We start from the raw sequence: 26311 nt of genomic DNA, 5'->3' as shown, positions 1-26311 counted from the left end.
GTTTGTTAACTTTCTTTGTGGTTACCATGAATTTTACCCTTATCTTTCTAAGTTTCAAGCAGTCTACCATTACTTGGTATCACTTTGTCTTCCTCTCCATTAGAGGGTTCTATACCTATGCTGTTTATTCCCTCTTTTATTGTTTTGATGTTGTTGTCATTTACTGAATAACTTCTCTGATTCCCTGTTGTATTTCTTTTGGTTTTGGATAGTCCTCAAGAGTTCATTTCCTAGATTGGTATCTGGCTGGTACATCCTGCGTCCTAGGTTCTGCCTGTGATTTGAAGCTGTTAGTCCTCAGATAGAAGGACTCCCTTTAATAATTCTTGTAAGTTTGGTTTGACTTTTACATATTTCCTTAATTTCTGTTTATCTGGAAATGACGTAACTTCTCCATCAAATTTGAACGAGAGTTTTGCAGGATATATTATTCTTGGCAGGCAATTTTTTTCTTTCAAGATTTTATATATGTGATCCCATTACGTTATAGTTGATTTTAAAATTTTATTTATACCCGTTTGAATTTGTGTTTTTAGGTATTTTGCAATTAGACTGTTAGCATTTAAAATAAAGCAAGCGCTTTGAAATTAAATGCAAAAAGAAAGCAACATAGATTGAAAAAACAAACAAACAAACCAGTAACCTAATGAAGAGTGATATAGACCAAGATGTCCTAGTTGCCACCACAGTACTGATTAATGGGGTTATTTTGACATGTCAGTTAAACTCCAAGTTTCAGGTTCTATAACTGTGAAAGAAGAAATGAATAATAACATTATATGACAAGTTTTTCTTAAAGATTATATGAGGTACATACACACAAGGATATTTTGTAAAGTGACAAAGGGTATAGGTAAACTAACTCCTAATTCATAGATAAGATTTTATTGATAATAGTGAAATTAAAGATTATTCTTAATATTGGTTAAGATTTTAATATACATTGAGTTTAGCAATAAAAGGAGATTAAAAAAAGAATGAGAAGAAAGTCAAAAAAGTGCCATGGAGATATCTATTAGCTTCTCTAACCCTTTTAATTGCATTCTTTTTCACTGTCCCAGAGGGGATTTATCAACAGAAGCTGTCATCCACTCCCCTAATAGGCAGAGAAAAACCAGGGATGATGTCACTTTTCCACTTCTCTTTGCAAACTTAACCATGACCACACTTCACTAACCCATGTGGATGAGATTCATACATCATCTGATGGTGGTTTAATCAAACATACAGACAAAACTGCAGGAGCAAAGGGCAACCAATGTCCTCAAATCATTATTCTGCTCTGATACATCCTAGGGGTTTCTTGACAACTTTTCCTCAATATCTTCCTATTTCTTATAATCTATGGAAAAAAGCAAATAGGTTTTTCCCTTTGAATTTGTTTATAAAACACTTATTTACTGCAATACATTAAGAAATGGGTTTTTGATTTCCCTCCATTTATTTATGGACAAAACAACATCTATTTTTCCTATATTTTTGGATGATGGCTTTGTTTTTCTGAGACTGAAATTTTACAGAGGAAAAAGTGACTGATTTTACTTTTAGAGGGAATTATGTCTGATAGTTAGGAAACACTAGAAACAAATGTCTGGATCATATTTTTGTTTCTCTGATTAAACTACCTGTGTCTAAAACTCGAATTGAAGACTTGGTGGGGAGAGGGGGTAGAACTGGGTGCCAGAGAGCAGTGAGGCAGAGTTACAGGCTCTGGGCCCTGCACCTGGGCTAAAATATGAGTCTTTTCCATGGCCACTTGTGTGATCATAGGCATATAGGCATAGAACCTGAATTTTCTAAGCTGTAAAAATACAAAATACTTTTCTCATAGGTTCAGGGGATGATTAGCTGGTAAAACACTAGAACAATTCCTGAGCTTCAGTGAGCTCCAAAGAAAGGTTCTGTATTGCTCTACCACCACTATTAATGATTTCCTAAGTTAAACATGCACTAAGCTGTTGGCATTAAACTCAAGAAATTGGACTGAGAAGAGTAAGAATGAACAAGGAGACACTTGCCATGAGGGGTGCAGACCCTGTGTCCCCTCATCTGTCTGGTGTACCATGTGGAACATTCAATATGTTTTGATGCCAGTGACCCCATTTGCCAAACTGCAGGAGAGATTTGCCAGAGCCCACCCCCTGCCCTCCAGTTCTCCCTCCTCCCCGTTGCTCCATTAATTCAGCAGATAATTTTGAGGTCTTCGTGAGTGCTAGATTCTTCAAGAACCCTCGTTTCATTTTGACTGCACATAGAAGCTAGATCAGCAGCTGTGTTTTGCAGTTTATAGGGCTGTTTTTAACTTTTGCACAGAACTCAGCTTCCATCTGCCAGTGGGGGTGGAATTTGATAGTTTATACTTTTGCTTGTGCAGTGTGTCCCAGATTTTGTGAGTATTTACGTCAAATCTAGTTGGAGCATTGCTTACTGCATCAGCACACCAGAATTTAGGATGTTTAGTAAGTTGACTCTCATAAGTTGTCTTCAGAATTATTATGAGTGTATAATACATATTTGAAATGACCATAAACTCTTCCTGAAATAGCTCTGCCTCATAACCACTTCTAAACTCTTCCTATCAAAAAATCCTGCTGGCAAGGATTTTTAAAATTTAATACTTCAAAAATTGAGAAGTTGCAAAGGTTTAATCTCCTTAAGAGAAAATGTGGAAGATGCTATTACTGATTCCCTTCAGAAAGGCTGTGGATTTTGACTCTATTGTTTTTTTCTTATTCATTTTGTAGCCACTGTCAATTCTACTTTAAATCACATTTATATCAGCTTTTTTTCTCCTGAGTAGAGAGAATCTGACTTCCTTAAACACAAGAAAGTTTAATCTATCTTCTATTTGTGTTCAGAGTCTAACACAGAGACAGGCTGTAAGAAGCAAGACAGAGGAGAAAAGCAGTAAATTGGAATCAGAGACATCTCAGTGTTTTTCACTTCATCTCTCTGCATCTCAGTTTCCATGAAAGATTGATTATGAGGAGCAATAAAGGTGATGATGTTTGTGAAAACAACTAAAGCCTTGTCTGATAAATGTCAGTGATCCTCTAAATGCTAGCTCTTCCCTCTTCCCTGAGGTTCAGAGCAAATAATAGGAGATGATGGAGATGAATCTCAAGTTGGGAAAGCATGCAGCTGACAGAGACGAGATGGATTTCTCCGTAAAGCTCCACTTTAATGGGGTAAAAAATATAATAAGTGAACACGTTATTTGGACTACAAAAATTATCAGACCTAAATTTTTAAAAATATGACCATGATACTGAAATTGGAGAAGTGAAGTAACGTATCTTGGATCATTAGACAACAGTAGTGAGAGTCAACTCTTACATAGATTCTTCACAATAATGTGCTTAGATATTAGCTCTCTGAACTAATACTTTACATGTTTGTTTGTCTGTGCGAAGTAATGTTCTAAGTATTGTCATTATTTTGCCTAATTTAATCCTCATCACACGTTAAGGTCAAACTATTCTCATCCTCTCTTTATGTAGAATGGACAGAGGAATGGAGGTTTTAGTAACTTATCTGAGGTACAGAGCAGGTAGAGGGGAAGCTGGATCCAAGGCCTCAAACTAGCTACAGAGTCTATTCCTCTCACTTGCTGCCCCTCAGGTTCTCTAAGTGGTTGGTCATGCCATGAGAGTTTTAAGATTCCAACTGGGTCCTTAAACCAGAAAGATTAATTCAATTTTGATTTCCATAACAAACACTCTAGAAATAAGGAATTTGATTTCTCTTTGTGTATCTCTCATCTTTCTCTTTTTCTCAATGATTCACTCTTTGCACTGCATAGGGAAATGATTCTTCAAACTTCCCACTACATGTTAATAGAGGTCACCTTCATCAGAAAACTTTATTACCCTGAACTGTGGCAACTTCAGTGAAAGTTACTAACTCTTTCAACTCACAGTTGTGAATTCACTTATTTTTCTGGTAAATTTGTTGAATTATAAGTGCTTTATAATCCCCAAATTGACACAGAAGTCCTACAATCCATGGAACTTTCTCCAGTAGAACAATTGGGTTGAGGTGTGTGCACATGTCTGCATACACACAGGCACTAAATACACATTTCAGAGGGTTACATCCTCACGAGTGATCTGTGTAACCTTGAAGCTCTCCTTGATGCCCTAGGTGAAACTTCATGGACAACACCACGTGGCTGGCAAACCACACTGGAAGGTCCGATTTCATCCTGTTGGGATTCTTCAGTCAATCCAAACACTCAACTCTGCTTAGTGTGGTCTTTTTTGTGATTTTTCTAATGGCCTTGTCTTGAAACACTATCCTGATCTTTCTGATACATTCTAATGTCCACCTCTACACTCCTATGTACTTTTTCATCAGCCAGTTGTCTGTCATGAATGTGATGTACATTTCTGTCACTGTGCCCAAGATGCTCATGGACCAGGCCATGAGTAACACAAAGATCTCAGTCCCTGAATCTGGGATACAAATGTTCCCCTACTTGACGCTAGGAATATCTGAATTTTTCCTTCTAGCTGCCATGGCTTATGACTGGTACATGGCCATCTGCCATCCCCTCCATTACCCCGTCCTTATGAACCATAGGGTATGTCTCCTCCTGATGTCTGGCTGCTGGTTCTTGGGCTCAGCGAAGGGCTTCATGCTCACTCCCATCACCATGACCTTCCTCTTCTGCAAATCCAAGGAGATCCATCACTTCTTCTGCAAGGTGCCTGCCATAATGAAGCTCTCTTGCTCTGACACTTCACTCACTGAGACACTCATGTACCTGTGCTGTGTCGTCATGATCCTCATCCCTGTGGCAACCATTTAAGCTCCTACTGTTTCATCCTTCTCACCGTCTACAGGATGAACTCAGCAAAGGGCTGGAAGAAGCCCTTCACCACCTGTTCCTCCCACATGACTGTGGTCATCCTCTTCTACAGGGCTGACATCTACACCTACATGGTCCCCAGCTCCTACCACATCCTGGAGAAGGACATGGTAGGATCATTCTTTTACACTATCCTCACTCCTGTGCTAAACCCTTTAATCTATAGTCTTAGAAATAAAGATGTCACAGAGGCTCTGAAGAAAATTTTAAATGTGGGACCTGTCTTTCAAGAAATGACAAAGTAGGAAATTTTGGTAGTAACAGTTTCTTTTCCTTCTCGCTACACATCAGAATTTTAGAATCTTATGACAATGTTATTCCTCATAGTCTCATATCATGATATTTCATCTCATTTTCACCCTCCCCTCCCTTTTTAAAGTAGTTGTTTCTCTGTATTGTCCTATTATTCTGTATTAGAATATTCATATTCTTAGGAAATGCATGATGAAAATATTTGGAAGTAAAAGTCATATAAACCAAAAAAAAAAAAAAAAAAAAAAGCTGTGATGTCGATTCCAACTCATAGTGCCATTATAGGACAAAGTAGAACTGTTCCATAGGGTTTCCAAGGAGCAGCTGGTGGATTCGAACTGCCAACCTTTTGGTTAGCTGCTGAACACTTAACAACTGTACCACAAAAAGTCATACAGATTATCAAATAAGAGGAAGAAAAGAGAGAAGGAGGGAAATGTTGAAGTGAAAGGAGAAAAATATTAACAAGAGATGAGTCTAGGTAAGGGCTATATGCATATTCTTTACACTATTCTTATTCATGATGCTTTCCTATACATTTGAAATTAATTTGGAATTAAAAGCCAAACCCATTGCCTTTAAGTCAATTTTGACTCATAGCAATCCTATAGGACAGAGTAGAACTGCCCCATAGGGTTTCCAAGGCTGTAAATCTTTATGGAAGCAGACTGCCACATCTTTCTCCTGAAGAGAGACTGGTGGGTTGGAACTGCTGACCTTTCCATTAGTGGTAGAACAATTTAACCACTGTGTCACCAGGTCTCCTACTGCACCACCAAACCAAAACAAACCAAACCTATTGCTGTTGAGTCAATTCCAACTCATAGCGACCTTATAGGATAGGGCAGAACTCCCCACAAGGTTTCCAAGGGGTGACTGCTGGATTCGAACTGCTGATCTTTTGGTTAGCAGCCAAGCTCTTAACCACTGTGCCGCTGAAGCCCCTTAATTCCAAATAAGAGTTAAAATATTAGTCTTTGCTCTCCCCTCCTTTTTTGTTGAGTTCCTAGTCTCTCATGGCAGCTTGCCAAAATACTTTAGAAAACATGTTCACTTCCACATGACTATTCATTATTGAATATATTTATTATTGAATATACTGAATATATCTGCACACTTTAATTGAGGGCTGCTTTGTTCTATGTGGCAGCTGTAAAGATATCTAGTGGATAGAAATAATTTGAAGCTATTAGAACTACATGATAGATTTAGAATCCAGGGCTTCATAAGATACTATAGCGTGGAGGGATGATTTTAGGGAAGGTTCCCTGCATTAGGTGACATCTGAGTTGAGACTTCAAAGGTGATTTATTAGACAAAAAAGGAGAAATGAGACATCACTCATTCAATCCTTCATTTATTCAGCAAACCTTTTTTATGCTACATTATAATCCAAAATCATAGGTAAACGAGATTAAAATCTAAACAATATATGGCTGCTGTCACCAAGGGATTTGAACTGTAGGTGTAGTTAGATAAGCAAATAGGTGCAGTAAAATATATAAATTGCTTTGCTTATCATGCACTAGAGTACAGCTCATAAGAACATCTCTGTTCAACCTATGACATATAAGTTTGGTCAAAACAAAGGTAACTGAGAGAGGACCCTTGAGCTGAACGTTGAAAGGTGACTTCATGTTACCTTCAGATGAGTATGGGAAGCTGGGAAGCTGGTGAGGGGGATAGTATGCTTAGGAGCATGATGTCAGGGAAAAGGCACAGCAGGAGCAAAGATAAGAGGGTTAACCTAGCAGGAGTGGTAAATCTTCCAATAGTGCCTTCTTTCCTGATGCATTTTTTAGCCTCCTTTCTTGCCCTTCTGTTACCCAAGGTTTTACAAACAGTAGTGAAATAATCATTAGCATTTTAGAAATGTTACATTGGTGATAATCAATTGGAGAAGTACACAAACGGAAGCAGGGAGACCAGGTGAGTGAGGATGGTGAACTGAATAATGTGGGACCATGCCTTAACACCGTGAGGGACTGAGGGGGCAGGTATTGGGGGTAAGTGGGTCTTGATGAATATGGTAAATAGAATCACAAATGTGGTAGTACGTCTACCATTTTACAGTTGACTGTGTCCAACTTGTGAAGAATCAGGCAGTTTCATGATTCAGATTCCATTTTTCCACTGATATACTCAATTATTTCATGACTGTAAAATAAGAATCTTGCAGTTTTGGGAAAAGATGTTGGAAAGCCAGTTTCCAATATTTTCGTGGCAATCAAACTGACTGAATAAAATATTCATGCTCTTTAACTTTTGAAAATTTGAGAAGAATATGTATTTCCCCTTAATTTGCTGGACCATAACAATGAATACATTTGATGGTTCCATTTAAAAGACTGAAAATGGAGGAAAAAATGAAAACTACTGAGAGACGGAATGAAAACATATTCTTCCAAAATTGAATTTTTGACTCTATCTCAACCCAAAAAGATTTAGATAGAAGTATTAGAAAAATGAATTATCATTTTAGATAACCTGTTAAATACAATTTTCAATAGTCTCTACTAGTAAAAATTTACAATTACAGTGTAGTTAGAAAATTCTTTGTCAATTTATGTATAGTATGTAATACTTAGACTTCCTAGACATGGAAAGACTATTACTGCTCCCAATTTTTATACTCATAGTACAAATACAGAAATTAAACAGATTCTGGCAACTCCATTTTCTACAATGTTAAGTTACTAGCTGTGCACAAAAGTATTTAAAAATTTTCAAACTTTGGAATTTATTCGTGTGTTCAAGCTTTTGATGTTATAAACATTTGGCCAAAGTACTAGCTTCTGCCCCATTGATAACAAGGCTTCAGGATATCTATATCTCCTAAAGCACACTAAGAACTATGATTGGAATTCATCACCAAATTTAGGAATAAATCAACACATGACTAAGTACATAAACTTGCATTATTTTCCACAAATTTTCTGCTTTCTTAAGTGTGTTCAGAGGATATAGATTGAAGAAATAGAATAAACAATACAATTTTCTAGGGATAGATTAGAAAATGATAAGTAATAAAATTAGATGTATTGAAGTTCACATTTAATACAGTTTTGCTTGCCTTTTTTTCCCCTTTGATTATTATTTTGTAAACACATTTTCTGTGCCTGATATTGAGTTCTGAAAATGTATAAAGCTCTAATGGTATTGCTAGGAAGACCTGAGAGTTGTATAATTCAAAGTTCTTTTTTAATGAGAAAATAAAGTATTGAACTACAACATCCTTTTTTATTCCTTCTTGTTAACTTAGTAAACTATCTTGAGTATCTTTCCAGTTCAATACAAGGAAAACGGGTTATATTCCACAGGATGGATATGTCATCAATTTTAAATTAGTTTATTAGTGGACATATGGGGCTATGGTTTAAACTTGAAAATCATTATTCTAAAACACTGTCTTGTACACATATCTTTCTTTATAAGTGTAATTATTTTTGTAGGCTAGATTCCAAGAAGGGACTTATTGTTTCAAAGGATCAAAATTTTAAAAATTTTGATGCAAAATGCTAATTTGCATGATATAAAGGTCTACATCAATTAAGCCCCACTGTCACTGAGAAAATACAAGCAATTTCTCCTCTTTCCACTGTGCTTCAAATCTCTGCCCTCCCTCCAGATGTCTATCTACCCTTCCATGCCTGCTTTGTGATCGTGAGGGACTTACGTGGCCCTTTGCCTTCTGGATGATTTGACCAATGAGAATCTTCAGAGGGAGATTTGGAGTATAGGAGGAGATGGAGGTCTGGGTAACCGATACCATCAGCCCCATCTCTGATAGCTGAGACTGTCAGTGGCTGAGTTCTTCCACCTCTGGTTCCAGATCTCACCAGTGTCTGTCCTGTCTTGCAACTGCAATGGCCACGTATCCTGGAAAGCGCATCTCCTCCCCTGGCTCCTCAGGCCCAAGTCAGATGTTAGCTTCCCCTTGTTGCAGGTCTTGGGTCATTCTCCATCCCTTTGCAACTTCCCTTAAACGTGCCACCATCCATCTCATCCATCTACCTTAATTCTGATGTAATCACTCATCATTATTGCTATTCTTTGCATATTTTTGCCCATATCATTGATTCCATCTAGATTTTATGTTTGGATTTATATTTCTCAAATTTTAATTTAGCATTTTTCCATATACTCATTGTCCTGTAATATTTCTTAAGTTCTGAATTAGACATCTAAAAGATTTGTTTATTTTTTGACTGGATAGTTTGTCCTCTATCTAACTTGTTGCTGCTTCATATACTATTAGTATTCATCCTTTATTATCTTCCCCATCCCAAGAATATAGAAATTCTAGGTTGTCTTCTAATATTATTTTTAAAAATTATGTTTATTTCCTAAATTTGCATGAAACTTATTTTCTAGTATGCTGTGAAATGGGCATCTAATTTTATTTTTTAAAGATGGTTTTACTAGTAATGTTACATAATACCTAGTGATTCAATTGATGACTTTTCATATAACACACACACATTTATGTCTCCCTACAAGCTGCTGTGACATATGAGAGACCAAGAATATCCTGAGAGCCCCAGTCAGAACATTCACACATATCTGTGGATCAAGAGAGGCGTAGGTATAGAAAGAAATAGTGCTAGGTTAAAGAAGTTTACAGCCAGAGATATATTGTGAACTCCATCACAATGCTAACATGGCATCCTAAAAAATGAAGTGGCAAATGGCATGCCTCAGCAGAAACCTGGTTAGGAGCCAGCTGCAACCTTACTGCAAAAGAAGCCAGTGAGGTTCCAGAGGACACTTATTTATCTAAGACCTCTTCTACCCCTACTCCATAGGGCATATAAAGTCCCCTGAACGTACTTGGAAGCTTTTACTAGGATTGTGAAAGAGTGAACACTTATCAGAAAGGGTCTCAATCATCAGAGAAAGGCTAGTTACATCAGTAGAGTCTAAGATACCATTGCCTGTCAAGTTTTAATTTAATTTTTCCCTGCCCCAACTCTCTTGTATCAAACAGAGTTAAAGTGCATAAGACTAAAAAGATTTATTAAAGACAACCATTTATCACCCTGTGTCTCAATTCTCCCCACTTTTTCCAAGAAGCAACATGTATCTTGAGTAATGTATATCCTGCAATCAATTTTCTTACATATGTGTATCCAAATAACAAATATTTCCTTTATGTATATGTGTTAGATAAGAGAATGCTTTCTGCTGCAGCAAACTCTAAAATACATAATTCTCTAAACATAGCAGAAAGTTGTTTCTAGCTCCCATGAGGTCTGAAGCAGGTGTGTGTTTTTTCCAGAGGCCTCTTTTCCAGAGTAATGCCCCCAAGCTGCTTCCATGATGTGCCTCTGCTTTCTTCACTGTGTGGCTTCTGATTTTGCATCATCTTTCTGCATCAAGACCGCAGAAGGGGGAAGAGCATGAAAGAATGCTCCTGGGAGATTCTTAGGAGTCAGGCCGGAAAATAGTGCACGTAGATTCCACTCACATTTCATTGGTCAGATCTCAGTTTTGTAGCCACACCTAACTGCAAAGGAGGCTGGGAAATGTAGTTAGTACCTGGAAAGAAGGCGATCAGGCAACACAAAGCCAGTCTTTACCATCCTCTTTAAATTTACATCCATACCATATTTCTGTACAGATTGCTCTGAATCTATTGTTTTCATTGAGCATGGTTGTTTTGAGATCTTTCTGTCTTTTCAGGAAAGTATAATTTCAATTTACTAAATCTTATAAATAATTTCATAATTTCATCATAACATGAATTTATAATTTCATTGTATAAATAATGTCAAATTATATTTATTCATTTCTTTATTAAAAGACTGAGATGTCACATACTTTCTGCTATAACAAAATATTGTAAAATATATATTATTATTAATCTCTGCATACATATGGATATAATGAGTAAGCTTTTTCTTTTGGTATATCATTATAAGTAGACTTTGTGTTTGGACTAGCCCATGCACTTCTCAGTTTTACTGTGTTGTTATTTTTGTTAGGTGCTGTCTTAGTCATATACTGCTGCTATAACAGAAATACCACAAGTGGATGCCTTCAACAAGCAGAAGTTTACTCTCTCACAGTCTAGTAGGCTAGGAGTCCAAATTCAGGGCATTAGCTCCAGAGGAAGGCTTTCTCTGTTGGCTCTGGAGGAGGGTCCTTGTCATCAATCTTCCTCTGGACTAGGAGCTTCTCTGCACAGGAACCCTGGGTCCAAAGGATGTGCTCTGCTCCTGGTGCTGCTTTCTTGGTGGTATGAGGTCCCCAACTCTCTGCCCATTTCCCTTTTATTTTATCTCTTGTAAGATAAAAAGTGATGCAGGCCACATCCCTTTACCTTGGATCAGGGATGTGACCTTAGTAAGGGTGTTACAATCCCACCCTAATCTTTTATCTTGCCTCATTAACCACAGGTAGAGATTAGGATTTACAACACATAGGAAAATTACAATCACAAAATGGAAGACAACCACACAATACTGGGAATGATGGCCTAAGTTGACACACATTTTTGGGGGACACAGTTCAATCCATGACAGGTGCTGTCGAGTTGATTTGACTATACCATGTGTACCATTGCTGTGGAGTTGATTCCAACTCATAGTGACCCTATAGATGATGTCAAATTGCTTAATATTTTGATTTTTCTATATAAAATCATTCCAGAAATGTTTATAAAGCAATACAAGTGTGCTGAATTGTTCTAGAGCAGGGAGTTAACAGTGAACAAAACAAATTCCCTGCCCTCAAGGTTTTTAGGATCTTATGGTAGAGGTAGAGATAATAAAACCAGTTACCCGGGAATCAATTCTGACTCAGAGAGACCCCATATATGTCACAGTAGAACTATGCTCCATAAGATTTTCAATGACTATTTTTCAGAAATAGATCACCAGGCCTTTCTTCCAAAGTGCCTGTGGGTGGACTCAAACCTCCAACCTTTCAGTTAGCAGCCAAGCATGTTAACCATTTGCACTACCCAGAGACTCCAAGAGATAATAGATAAATAATTATATAACATGGCAGGTGCAGATATGTCAAATGATTAAACATAACCCAGGGTAGTATAATAAAGAGGAAATGATGTCTGCTATATTATAGGCCCAATGGTCATGAGAAGTCTCTCTGTGAAGGGGACATTTGGACAGAGATCTGAATACAGAGTAAACAAGCCATATGTGTCTATGTTGTTGCTATTGTTGTTGCTGTTGTTGTTATTATGTGTAGTCAAGTTATTTTCGACTCATATCAACCCTATGTACAACACAATGAAACACTGCAGCATCCTGCAATATCCTTGCAGACATTGGCATGTTTGAGCCCATTGTTACTGCCATTGTGTCAATCCATCTCATTGAAGGTCTTCCTCTTTTTCTCTGAACCTCTACTTTACCAAGCATCATGTCCTTCTTCGGGGACTGGTCCCTTCTGATAACACGTCCAAAGTACATGAAACAAATCTCTCCATCCTCCCTTCTAAGGAGCATTCTGGCTGTACTTCTTCCAAGACAGATTTGTTCATTCTGGCAGCCTATGGTATATTCAATGTTCTTTGCCAACACCATAATTCAAAGGCATCAATTATCCTTCAGTCTTCCTTATTCATTGTCCTGATTTCACATGCATGTCAGGTGATTTAAAAAAAAATACTATGGTTTGGGTTACATGTGCCTTAGCCATCAAAGTGACATTCTTTGCTTTTTAACAGGTTACAGAGGTCTTTTGTTGCAGATTTGCCCAACGTAATATGTCATTTGATTTCTTGACTGCTGCTTCCATGAGCATTGATTGTGGATCCAAGTAAAATTAAATCCTTGACAACTTCTACATTTTCTTTGTTTATCATGATGTTGCTTATTGGTCCAGTTGTGAAGATTTTTGTTTTCTTGATGTAAAGGTGTAATCCATACTGAAGGCTATAATCTTTGATCTTCAAGTCCTCTTCACTTTCAGCAAGCAAGGTTGTGTCATTCACATAACATAGGTTGTTAATAAGTCTCTCCAATCCTGATGCCGCATTCTTCTTCATATAGTCCAGCTTCTCTGATTAATTTGTTCGGCATACAGATTGAATAAGTATGGTGAAAGGATACAACTCTGACGCACACCTTTCCTGATTTTAAACCACACAGTATCACCTTGTTCTGTTCAAATGACTGCCTGTTGATCTAAGTACAGTTTCCTCACGAGCACAATTAAGTGTTCTGGAATTTCCATTCTTCACAATGTTATCCATAATTTGTTATGATCCACACAGTCGAATGCCTTTACACAGACAATAAAACACAGGTAAACATCTTTCTGGTATTCTCTACTTTCAGCTAAGATCCATGTGACATCAGCAATGATATCCCCTGTTCCACGTCCTCTTCTGAATCTGGCTTGAACTACTGGCAGTTCCCTGTTGATGTGCGAATGCTTTAGAACTATCTAAAGTTTACATGGCAAATTAGGTTCCCCTTTAACAATTTTTATACAGATTGTTCCATTCCACTGTTTACAATTTTTACAATGTGTCAGTAGTCTCATTATTTCTGTTCTGTTTGTTCTGTCTCCATTGATGTAGCTTCCCTTCCCCTCCTTGCCTTCTCGTCTTTTGGTTAAATGTTGCCATTTGGTCTCAGTCAGTTAATTGTTTAAGGAAGTACATTACTCAAGGGGAATTTTTTTTTTTTAATTTTAATTTTATAAGCCTATCTATTATTTGACTGAAAGGTGACCTGCAGAAATAGCTTCAATTCCAAGTTTAAAGGGTATGTTAGGGCAATAATCTTGGGGTTCTTCTAGTCTCTATCAGTCCAGTAGGTCTGGCCTTTTTTAGGAATTTGGGTTTTGTTCTACATTTTTCTCCCATTCTATCCGGTCAGAGCAGTCGGTAGTGTAGCTGGGCATCATCTAGTTTTTCTGGTCTCAGGTTAAAAGAGGCTGTGGTTCATGTGGGCTATTAGTCACGCGGACTAGTTTCATCTTTGAGCCTTTGATTTCCTTCATTCTCTTTTGCTCAATATGAGAGAGACCAATAGTTGTATCTTAGATGGCCATTCAAAAGCTTTTAAGACCCCAGACGCTACTCACCAAACTAGGATGTAGAATATTATTTTTGTGAACTATATTATGCCAATTGCCTAAATTGTCCCCCAAAACTATGGTCCCAAGCCTTTAGACCCAGTAAAACAATCTCACATGTTGTTTGGATATGTCTAGGAAGCCTCCTAACTGTGCCCCCTATGTGGTTTGTTATATATGTGGACATATATACAGCACACCCAGATGCGTATATACATATGCCTACAGATATACCTACACATCCATGTGCATCTACTCACATATGCCTTTCTATACACATATATGCATCCATATCTGCCTATGTAACCACACACATATTTTTTTGGTTGTTTTTACTGTTGTTGCAAAACTGTATATATTATAGCATTTACTGAAATTGTCCCTTTTTCTCATGTACTTCTCAGTGTCTTTATTTACCTTGGTCAAGTTGTGCTGACTTCACCCCTATATGGTATTGCCTTTCCCATCACCAAAAACTAACAAGTGTCTACTATCTGGAAAGTGATTCCCCCCTCACACTCTCTCCCATCCTTGGTAACCATCAAAGAACTTTGCTTTCTGTGTGTATATCTATCTATTCATGATTTTTTATAATAGTGGGATCATACAATATTTGTCTTTCTGTGATTAACTTACTTCACTGAGCATGACATCCTCCATATTCACCCATGTTATAAGATGTTTTGCAGACTCCTTATTATTCTTTATACTTGAATAGTATTCTATTGTATGTGTGTACCACAGTTTGTTTATCCATTTATCCGTTAATAGGTACTGAGGTTGTTTCCATCTTTTTGCTGTTGTGAATAATGTTGTAATGAACCTAAGTGTGCATGTTTCTATTTGTGTCACTACTCTTATAGCTCTAGGATATATACCTAGGAGTAAGATTGCTGCATCATAAGGTATTTCTATTTCTAGCTTTTTGAGGAAGTACCACTCTGTTTTCCATAGTGGTTGTACCATTTTACAATCCCAACAGTAATGTATAAGACTTCCAATCCCCCCACAACCTGTCCAGCATTTGCTGTTTTCTGTTTTTTTGATCACTGCCATTTTTGCAGGGATGAGATAGTATCTCACTGTTGTTTTGATTTTCATCTCTCTAATGGCTAATGGGAGCCCTGGTAGTGCAGTGGTTAAGTGACATGGCTGCTAACCAAAATGTTGGCAGTTTAAATCCACCAGCCTCTCCTTAGAAGCCCTATGAGGTAGTTCTACTCTGTCCTCTAGGGTTGCTATGGGTCTGAATTGATTCAACGGAAACAGGTTTGATTTTTCTGTTTGTTTTAATGGCTACTGAAGGAGTCCTGGTTGCACAGTGGTTAAAGCAATCAACTACTAAACGAAAGGTCGTTGATTTGAAACCACCAGGAGGGGCTCCTCAGTAGAAGAGGTGGCTGTCTGCTTTCGTAGAGATTTACAGCCTTGGAAATCTTCTGGGGTCACTATGAGTAGGAATTAACTTGATGGCAGTGGGTTTTTAATGGTTAATGATCATGAGCATCTTTTCTTGTATTTTTGGCCTCCTGAATGTCCTATTTGGTGAAGTGTCTGTTCATGTCCTTTGCCTATTTTTTGATTGGATTTTTTTGTTTTTTTGTGTTGAGTTGTGGAAGTTTTCTTTATGTATTAGAGATTTAGCCTTTATCAGATATGTTGTTGGAAAATATTTTTTTCCCAGAATGCAGGTTCTTTTTTTACTCTCTTGGTAAAGTCTTTTGATGAGGATAAATATTTAATTTTTATGAGGTCCCAGTTATCTAATTTATCTTTCATCCCTGCATTTTTATTTTTGTTTGATAGGGTATTTATACTGAAAATTAGGTCCCCTAGTTTCGACCCTATGATATCTTTCAGGAATTTTATAGTTTTAGATTTGGCATTTAGGCCTTCAATCCATTTTGAGTTAGTATTGGTACATGGTGTGAAGTATGGCTCCTGATTCATTTTTCTACAGATGGACATGCAGTTTTGCCAGCACCATTTGTTAAAGAGACTATTTCTTCCCCCACTGAATGTACTTGGCCCTTTGTCAAAGATCAGCTGCCAGTAGATGGACAGATTTACCTCTGGGTTCTCAATTCTATTCCATTGGTCTGTGTGTCTGTCATTGAACCAGTACAAAGCTGTTTTGATTGTCTTGGCTGGATAGTAAGTTTTGAGGTTGGAAAGTGTGAGGCTGACTACTTTGTTCTTCTTCTTCAATACTGCTTTAGCTATTTGGGGCCTGTTTCCTTTCCATATAAAGCTGGAGATTAATTTTTTATTTCATTAAAGAATGTTGTTGGGGTTTGGATTGGGATTACATTATATAGACTGCTTTTGGTAGTATTTACGTTTTCAGTGTTAACTCTTCCAGTCCATGAGCATGGCATGTTTTTCATTTATGTAGATCTCTTTTAGTTTTTTGCAGTAGTGTTTTATAGTTTTCCATGTGTAAGTCTTTTACCTTCCTGGTTAGGTTTATATTTATGTATTTTATCCTTTGGGTGGGAGGTATTATGAATGGTATTTTTTTCTTGGTTTCCTTTTCAGAGTCCTCCTTGTTAATGTAGAGGAACCCAACTGATTTTTTTGTGTTGATCTTGTACTCTGCTACTTTGCTGAATCCTTCTATTAGTTCCAGTAACTTTCTTGTGTAGTCTCTGGGATTTTCTATGTATAGGATCATGCTATCTGCAAATAAGGATAGTTTTACTTCTTCCTTTTCAATTTTGATAACTTTATGTCCTTTTCTTGCCTTATTGCTCTAGCTAGAACTTCCAGTAAAATATTCAATAAGAATGGTGATAAAAGGCATCCTTGTCTTACTTGTGTTCTCAAGGGAAATGTTCTCAATCTTCCTCTGTTGAGAATAATGTTGGCTATTGCTTTTACATATATGCCCTTAATTATGTTGAGGAACTTCTTTTCTATTCCTAATTGCTGAAAGTTTTTATCAGGAGAGGGTGTTGGATTTTATCAAATTCCTTTTCTGCATCAATTGAGATGATGATGTTATTCTTTTATTTATTTGGTAAATTACTTTGATTGATTTTCTAATGATGAACCACCATTGCACACCTGGAATGATCTCACTTGATCATGAGGTATTATTTTTTGGTATGCTGTTGAATTCTGTTAGCTAGAATTTGATTGATAATTTTTACACCAATGTTCACGAGGGATATTGTTCTGTAATTTTCATTCTTAATGATATCTTTGCCTGGCTTTAGTATCAGGGTTATGCTTGTTTCATAGAATGAATTAGGACATATTTCTTCCTTTACTATGTTCTAGAGTAGTCTGAGTAGAATTGGTGTCAACTCTTCTTTGACTGTTTGGTAAAATTCTCCCGTGAAGCCATCTGGGTAGGGCCTTATTTTTTTTTTTTTTTTTTGGAAGTTTTTTTAAGACGTCTTCAATTTCTTCTTTTGTTATGAATCAGTTCAAATCTTCTACCTCTATTTGTGTTATTTAGTTAGGTAGTGTGTTCCTAGAAATTTGCCCATTTCTTCTAATGGTTTTCATATTTGTTGGAGTACAATTTTTCATAATATTCTGTGTGATCCTCTTTATCTCAGTTGGTTCTGTTGCAAGGTCACCCATCTCATTTCTTATTTTGGTTATTTGCATTTTCTAATTTTTTTCCTTTGTCAGTTTGGCCACTGGTTTGTCAATTTTTTGATACTTTGGAAAGAACCAACTTCTAGTCTTGTTGATTTTTTCTATTGTTTTTCTGTTTTCTATTTCTTCTCTGATCTTTATTGTTTCCTTTCTTCTGGTTACTGTAGACTTTGCTGCTCCTTTTTTATTTGTTCAAGTTGTGGGGTTAAGCTATTAACTTTGGCCGTCTCTTTTTTTAGGGAGGAGAGTAGAAAGGTACCTTTATTTCATTGTGCAAGGAAAGTCGGGGCTGCTGCCTCCAAGACTGTTTGCAGGCAGCTTGGGGAGGAGGGCTTTTACAGACAGCAAACAAGAAAATGGAAATTTATCAATAATATTCAGGATAGACCTTCACTTAGGTGCCCAGAGCTTGGGGATGACTATACATTTTCTCTAGACAAGAGTTCGATTCCCCGGGATAGAAGAAGAGGTTGATTTTCCTTAATTAGCATGTTAAGTCTCCACCCTGAGGTGGAGTGCTTACATGTATTTTGCAATTAATGAACTAATAGGTCACTTAAAGTGCTAAGATGGCATTGAAAACTTGCTAAAACTGGTTGATGCCAGCTGTGGCCATTCTATGGTTATCTTGTCAAGGACAATTTCAGAAGAATATGCAGCCTATACTTCTTGTTGTAGGAGGATAAGCCAGAGCAGGTGTCTCCTAGAAAGGCTGAGCTCAGAGGCTGCCTGTCTCCTCCTCTCCTCTTTATTTGAACCTTAACAGTTATTGGTCAGCATTCATTCTAAGCACTGTACAGCGGCTCGTTTTGCCTGGTAGGGAGACTCTAGTGAGGTCACCAGCTGGGTATAATGTTCTGGGATTTCGTAGAGGTCATATTTATACCTGAAATGTGTGAAGATATAAACCTTGTCAAATAATTTAGTGAGGTATGAACAGACACTAGCACAAGTAGGATATACGAGAGTTCAGAAAATTCTAACTTGCTCAAGCAGGATATACAGGAACAAGAAACAAAACAGTGACACCAAAATTATCAGCAGTCCTAGGAGTCTTTGGGAGATTTTACCATGTGGGAGAATGCCTAGAAAATGTGTACTTAAGGTCTTTGACAGGTTCACAGATCCAAATTTTACAGTTCTTGTGGGTTTGTCCCTCAATGTCTGATGGGACAGTTCCTCTTTATTTGGGTGTGATGGATCCAAATCTTGAGACTGTTGAGCTTCAGTGCTGTAGAGCTGATAAACAGCTCTTCAAATGGTCTAGCCCATTTTTCCTGGAGAGGCTTAGCTGTCCAGGTCTTTAGGAGAACCCACTCACTGCACTGGGAAGAGTGAAGTGGTACTGCTGGCTCAAGTGGATGATGGCTGAGAGGGTACCTGTGGAGAGAAGGCAGAGTCACCAAGAGAGACTGCAAATATTTTATGATTTGTAAATCTCTAATCACACAGTTAGTTGAGTCAACACTTAATTCCACGTTAGGGTTAACCCAGAGGGGGCACCTATACAGCAGCTCAAAGGCAATGAGCCCAAAGTATGTGATTCAAATGAGGCAAAGCCCTGCCATTCCCAGGAAGTCTTTTAGCTGTTTTCTGGTGGTGGGGGCAGCCAGTGGTCAGATGACATCCTAGCAATTCGTGTTTACCAGCCCTAATTTTTTTTTTTTTAAATTCTGCTTTAGGTGAAGGTTTACAGAGCAAATTAGCTTATCATTAAACAATTAATGCACATTTTGCTTTGTGACTTTTGTTGGCAACCCCATGACATGTCAATACTCTCCCCTTCTCGACCTTGGTTTCCCATCACCAGCTTTCCTGTCCCCTCCTGCCTTCTTGTCCTTGCCCCTGGGTTGGAGTGCCCTTTTAGTCTCATTTTGTTTTATGGGCTTGTCTAATCTTTGGCTGAAGGGTGAACCTCAGGAGTGACTTCAGTATTAAGCTAAAAGGGTGTCTGGGGGGCATACTCTCAGCGTTTCTCCTGTCAGTAGTAGTAGCTGGGCACCATCTAGTTGTGCTGGACTCAGACTGGTGGAGGCTGTGGTACTTGTGGTCATTAGTCCTCTGGACTAATCTTTCCCTTGTGTCTTTGGTTTTCTTCATTCTCCCTTGCTCCAGACAGGGTAGGACCAGTGGAGTATCTTAGATGGCCACTCACAAGCTTTTAAGACCCCAGATGCTACTCACCAAAGTAGAATGTAGAACATATTCTTTATAAACTATGTTATGGCAGTTGAACTAGATGTCCCCTAAGACCATGGTCACCAGCCCTCATCCCAGTAACTTAGTCCCTTAGGGAATTTGGTTGTATCTATGAAGCTTCCATGACCTTGTCTTGGTCAAGTTGCTCTGATTTCCCCAGTATTGTGTTCTGTCTTTCCCTTCACCAAAGTTACCACTTATCTATTGTCTAGTTAGTGTTTTTCCCTCCTCACTCCTCCCCTCCCTAGTAACCATCAAAGATTGTTTCTTACTGTTTGTAAATCTTTTCATGACAATAGTGGTTCTCATACAGTATTTGTCCTTTTATGTTTGACTTATTTCATTCAGCATAATGTCTTACAGATTCATCCATTGTCTTAGTCATCTAGGGCTGCTTTAACAGAAATACTATAAGTGGATGGCGTTAACAAAGAGAAATTTATTTCTTCACAGTAAAGTAGGCTAAAAGTCCAAATTCAGGGCATCAGCTCCAGGGGAAGGAAGGTCCTTGTCTTCAGTCTTCCCTTGTTCTAGGAGTGTCTCAGCACAGGAACCTCAGGTCCAAAGGACACACTCTACTTCCTGCACTGCTTTCTTGGTGGTATGAAGTCCCCAATTCTCTACTTGCTTCCCTTTCCCTTTATGTCTTGTAAGATAAAAGATGGTGCAGTCCACACCCTAGGGAAACTCCTTTTACATTGGATCAGGGATAGGACCTTAGTAACGGTGTTATATAATCCCACCCTAATCCTCTTTAACATAAAATTGCAACCACAAAATGGAGGACAACTACACAATACTGGGAATCATGGCCCAGCGAATTTGATACACACATTTTTGGGGAGGCATAACTCAATCCATGACATCCATGTTATGAGATGTTTTACAGATTCATCATTGTTCTTGTTTGAGTTGTAGGGTTAGTGTTTTTTTTTTTTTTGGCCCTTTCTTCTTTTTTGATGTGTGCATTTATTGCTATAAATTCTCCTCTAAGCACTGCTTTCGTTGTGTCCCAAAAGTTTTGGGATGTTTGTTTTAATTAACATTTGCTTCTAATAATTTTTTTTAATTTCATTTTTTTTTTATTGCCCAGTAGTTTTTAAGCAAGGTGTTATTCATTTTCCATGTATTTAATTTTATTTATTGTTCTTTTTGTTATTTATTTCTAGTTTTATAGTGTTATGATCAGAGAAGATGTTTTGTATTATTTTGTTGATTTTGAATTTATTGAGGCTTGCTTTGTGGCCTAAAATATGATCTATTCTGGAGATTGATCCATGTGCATTGGAAAAGAATGTGTACTGTGCTGCTGTTGAGTGATGTATTCTATATATTTCTATGAGGTCAAGTTGGTTGATTGCCATTTAGATATTCTTTATCTTTGTTGAGTTTCTTTCTAGTTGTTCTGCCCACCATTGAAAGTCATGTGTTAAAGTCTCCTACTATTATTGTGGAACTGTCTATTTCTCTTTCCAATGGTGTTAGAGTTTGTTTTATGTATTTTGGAGTGCTGTCATTGGATGTGTAAATATTATGGTTATGTGCTTTTGGTGGATTGACCCTTTAAATCATTATATAATGCCCTTTTTTGTCTCATAATGGATTTTGAATTAAAGTCTATTTTATCAGAGGTTATTATTGCCACTCTTGCTCTCTCGCGGTCACTGTTTGCTTGATATATTTCTTCCCATCCTCCTATTTATGTCTTTATGTCTAAGATGTGTCTCTTGTAGACAGTATATAGATGGGTCATTTTTTTTTAATCCATTCTGCCACTCTCTGTTTCTTGATGCGTGCATTTACATTCAGTGTGATTATTGATACGTAAGAATTTACTGCTGACATTTTCTTATACATTTTTTGTGTGTGGTGTTAACAGTTTCTTTGTTCTGCTTAATTTTCTGTGCTGACTTCTTTTTTTAATAGATCTTCTTTTCATATCCTTTGTTTTTGTTTATTTTTCATTTACTAAGTCTTTCTTATTTTCTTATTTATTTTGGTGAATAGATTTATTAATTTTCTTTCTGTTTACTTTGAAATTTACCTTTACGTTCCTAAATTGAAAACAGTCTGTTATATTTTGATATCGTCTTGATTTCCTCTCCGTATGGAAGTTCTATATAATTTATTCTGTCTTTTTGTATTAAAGTTGTCGTGACTTACAGATTGACATCTCTAGTTCCCTGTTGTCAGTTTTGCAAATTTATTTTATTTTTGAGAATTCTTTATCTGAGTTGGTATCTTAGTGAGGCTGTCATGTGTTTTAATCTCAGGTTGTTGTCTGATGTCATTGATTATTTGTCTGAAGGGCTCCCTTTAATATTTCTTGTAAGGTTAGCCTGGTTTTACAAATTTCCTTAATTTCTGTTTTTCTGGCAATGTCCTAGTTTCACCATCATATTTGAAAGACAATTTTGCTGGATATATGATTATTCTTTGGCAATTCTTTTTTTTTTCAGGGTTTTATCTATGTCATCCCATTGCCTTCTTGCCTGCATGGTTTCTGCCAAGAAATCAGTGCTTAGTCTTATTGATGATCATTTGTAGATGTTATTTTGTTTTTCTCAAGCTTCTCTCAGAATTGTTTCTTTGTCTTTGGTTTTGGAAAGTTTGATTATGATATGTCTTGGTGATTTTCTTTTGGGATCTATCCTGTATGGGGTTCATTGAGCTTCTTATATGGAAACCTTCTCATCTTTCATGATATTAGGGAAGTTTTCTGCCAATGAATCTTCAAAAATTCTCTCTCTGCTTTCTTTTTTCTCCACTTCTGGAATTCCTACTATACATAAATTATTCCTCTTGATAGTGTCCCACATAACTCTTAGGCTTTCTTCATTTTTCTTCATTCTTTTTCCTGATTGTTCCTCAAACAAATTAGTATCAAGGGGCTTGTCCTCTGTTTCACTGATTCTTTCTCCTATTGATTCAATTCTACTTCTATGTCCTACCATTGAGTTATCTATTTATATTTCATTTTTACTCTTGGATTTCTAATTGTTGTTTTTGTATGGTTTCTAATTGTCTATTTATTTTGTCCTTTTGTTTTTGTATTGTTTTCCTGAATTCTTCTACGGTTTTGTATGTGTTTTCCTTGACCTCTTAGAAGATCCTATGTATAAGTCTTTTGAATTCCTTATCATGTAGTTCTGTTACCATTTCTTCCTCAGGAAGATTTGCTACCTCTTTTTTTTTTTTGCTCACTCGTTTGAGCCATGTTATCCTGTTTCTTCATATGATTTGTTGTTTCTACTGTCTCTGAGACATGAAGGTATTTATTTGTTTATATATTTCTTTACTGATTGTATGTAGTTTGTTTTGTGTTGATTTTTTTGTTTTGTTTTGATGTATCTGGAGATTTGTTTCTTCTCTTTCTCTTTAGAATGTATTTCTTCCTTTATTTAATTTAATTGTTGTTTTGTGGTTCTGGTCTATGTGTGATTTTGGTGTTATCTGCTGGCTGGGCATGATTTCTTCTCACTAGTGGATACAGTGGGTCACACTCATGTGTGAGTCCTCTGTGATTAGGCTTATATATCTTCCCTTACCAGATAGAGTGGAGGTGGCAGAGTAGGTTCTTTCCCTGATATTGAGTAACAAATGTTGGGCAGTCAGGGTCCCTTCACAGATCTTGTGGGACCATGGGGCCCTTCCATGTTGGTGCTAACAGTTAGTGCGTTCTCTGGAGGTCAGAGCCAGATATCCTCATTACAGCTGTGAGGGAGTCCTACCTAAATAGACTGGCTAGGCCAGATGTGCATGCATTACTTGGCATCTTAGTAGGTGGTGGGTTTTCAAGGGATTTCAGTGCAGGTGCAGATGGCCTGCAGGAACTGTTTGGGTGTGGGATGTGTGACGTTGTAGTCAGACAGATGTTGGATGAGGGCAGTAGGATCTCCTGCTTGTCATTTGGCAGAGAGGCCGATGGTGTTGGGATGTGACTGGCCTTGCTGATGAGGTGAAGTGTCCATTCACCTGGTCTTTTCTCCATTTATCATGATGTTGTTTATGGGTCCAATTATGAGGACTTTTGTTTTCTTTATTTTAAAATATAATCCATACTGAAGGCTGAAGTCTTTGATCTGCATCAATAATTGCTTTAAGTCCTCTTCACTTTCAGCATGATTATGTCATCTGCATATTGCAGGTTGTTAATGAGTTTTCCTGCAATGCTGATGCCATGTTCTTCTTCATATAGTCCAAACACTGTGATTATTTGCCAGCATACAGATTGAATAAGTATAGTGCAAGGATATAACCTGATGTGCACATTTTCTGACTTTAAACCACTCAGTATTCCCTTGTTCTTTTTGAAGTACTGCCTCTTGGTCTATGAATAGGTTCCATATGAGTAAAATTAAGAGTTCTGGAACTCCCATTCTTTGCAAAGTTATGCATAATTTGTTATGATGTACACAGTCACATGTCTTTGCATACTCAATGAAACACAGATAAACATCTTTCTGGTATTCTCCGCTTTAAGCCAAGATTCATCTGACATCAGCAGTGATATCCTTCATTTCATGTCCTCTTCTAAATCTAGCTTGAATTTCTGGCAGCTCCCTGAAACCACTTTTGAATGATTTTCAGCAAAAATTTACTTGCATGTGATATTAATGATATTCTTTGATAATTTCCTCATTCTTTTGAACCACCTTTCTTTGGAATAGGTTCAAATATTGATCTCTTCCAGTCAATTGGCCAGGTAGTTGTTTTCCAAATTTCTTGGCATAGATGAGTGAGTACTTCCAGTGCTACATCCATTTGTTGAAACATCTCAGTTGGTATTCTGTCAATTCCTGGAGCCTTGTTTTTCACCAATGCCTTCAGTGCAGTTTGGACTTTTTCCTTCAGTACCATCAATTCTTGATCATAGGCTACCTGCTGAAATGGTTGAATGTTGACCAATTCTTTTTGGTACGGTGACTCTGTATTACTTCCATCTTCTTTTGATGTTTCTGCATCATTTAATATTTTCTCTGTAGAATTCTTCAATCCATTTTTAAATTATATAATAAGAGAATTGATCAACTGTTGAATTTCTTCTTAGTTCAAAGATCAGAAACCAAGAAATTGAAGAATTGTATTTCAATTCTCTATATTATATTTTTTTGAAAGTTTAGCAATGAACATTAAATTAATCAAACAATTGGATTATAAAAATTCTAGAGGTTGGAGTTTAATTTTTATTGAAGTATATGAACATTTATTTTTTCTGGAATACGCTTTTTAATTTTGCAAGCCAGATTTGATGAAAACCCTATCTATTGTACTGAAAACATTAATCAAGAAAATAATTCTATCTAATAAATGTTATTATATCAGACATCATTATTGGATCACTTACAACAGTAAATCAAACACATCTTAACATATTCTGAGTTAATTAGTTATTTTGGGAATTTTATAAAATACTGGAGTTACTAGATAAAATTAAATGATTAGGGTATTGTAACGAAGCCATTTTAGCAAGTCTGTAAATGGTAATATTCATGGAACTATTAATCCAATAAGTATCTATTGAGTTCAAACTATGTGATTTTTTTGGCAATTTCTTTAGTTCATACTTTAAGCTCTACTAAGAAATGTAAAGAAGGGAAGGGAACAGGGAGTACCAGTGGGTTCCCATTAAAACAGGGGGTTCTGGGGAAGCTTAAATTCTGAGGCAAATTTTATTACAATTTTTTTATTGTCGTAATTAAATGAAGTTTACATTTCAAGTTAGCCTCCCATACAAAATTTCTATACATACATTGTTATGAGACCCTAACTGCTCACCCATTCTGCAACAGCACACTCTTCCTTTCTGCCCCTGATTCCCTATGAACATACAACCAGCTCCTAAGTCTCTCTGCCTTCCCATCTCACCTCTGGACAGAAGCTGCCCCTTTGGTCTCTTGTATCTACTTGACTAAGAGGCACACTCTTCACGAGTATCACTTTATGTCCCACAGTCCAGTCCAATCCCTGTCTGAAGAGTTGGCCACGGAAATTGTTTTAGTTCTGGGCTGATAGACAGTCCAGGGGCCGTGCCTTCCGGGGAGCCTCCACTCTCAGTCAGATCATAAGTCTTGTATTCTTACTAGAATTTGAGGTCTGCACCCCATCCTTCTACTGATCCATCAGGACACTCTGTTGTGTTCCCTGTCAGGACATTCATTGGTGGTAGCTGGGCACCATCTAGTTCTTCTGGTCCCAGGCTGATGAAGTTTCTAGTTTATGTGGCCCATTCTGTGTCCTGGGCTACTACTTTCCTTGTGTCTTTGGTGTTCTTCGTTCTCCTTTACTCCAAGTGGTTGGGACCAATTGATGCATCTTAGATGGCCGCTT

General features: G+C 37.2%; 1 pseudogene; it reads left to right on the top strand.

Moving 5' to 3' along the window:
* Nucleotides 1-4153: 4153 nt before the first annotated feature.
* On the top strand, nt 4154-5115 carry LOC101359145 (olfactory receptor 2T29-like; annotated as a pseudogene).
* Nucleotides 5116-26311: the final 21196 nt, after the last annotated feature.

The sequence above is a fragment of the Trichechus manatus genome, unplaced genomic scaffold (genome assembly GCF_000243295.1).
Source record: "Trichechus manatus latirostris isolate Lorelei unplaced genomic scaffold, TriManLat1.0 scaffold00181, whole genome shotgun sequence".
In the NCBI taxonomy this organism is placed as follows: domain Eukaryota; kingdom Metazoa; phylum Chordata; class Mammalia; order Sirenia; family Trichechidae; genus Trichechus; species Trichechus manatus.
The sequence above is the reverse complement of the archived record's forward strand: the minus strand, read 5'-3'. Positions and strand labels throughout refer to the sequence as shown.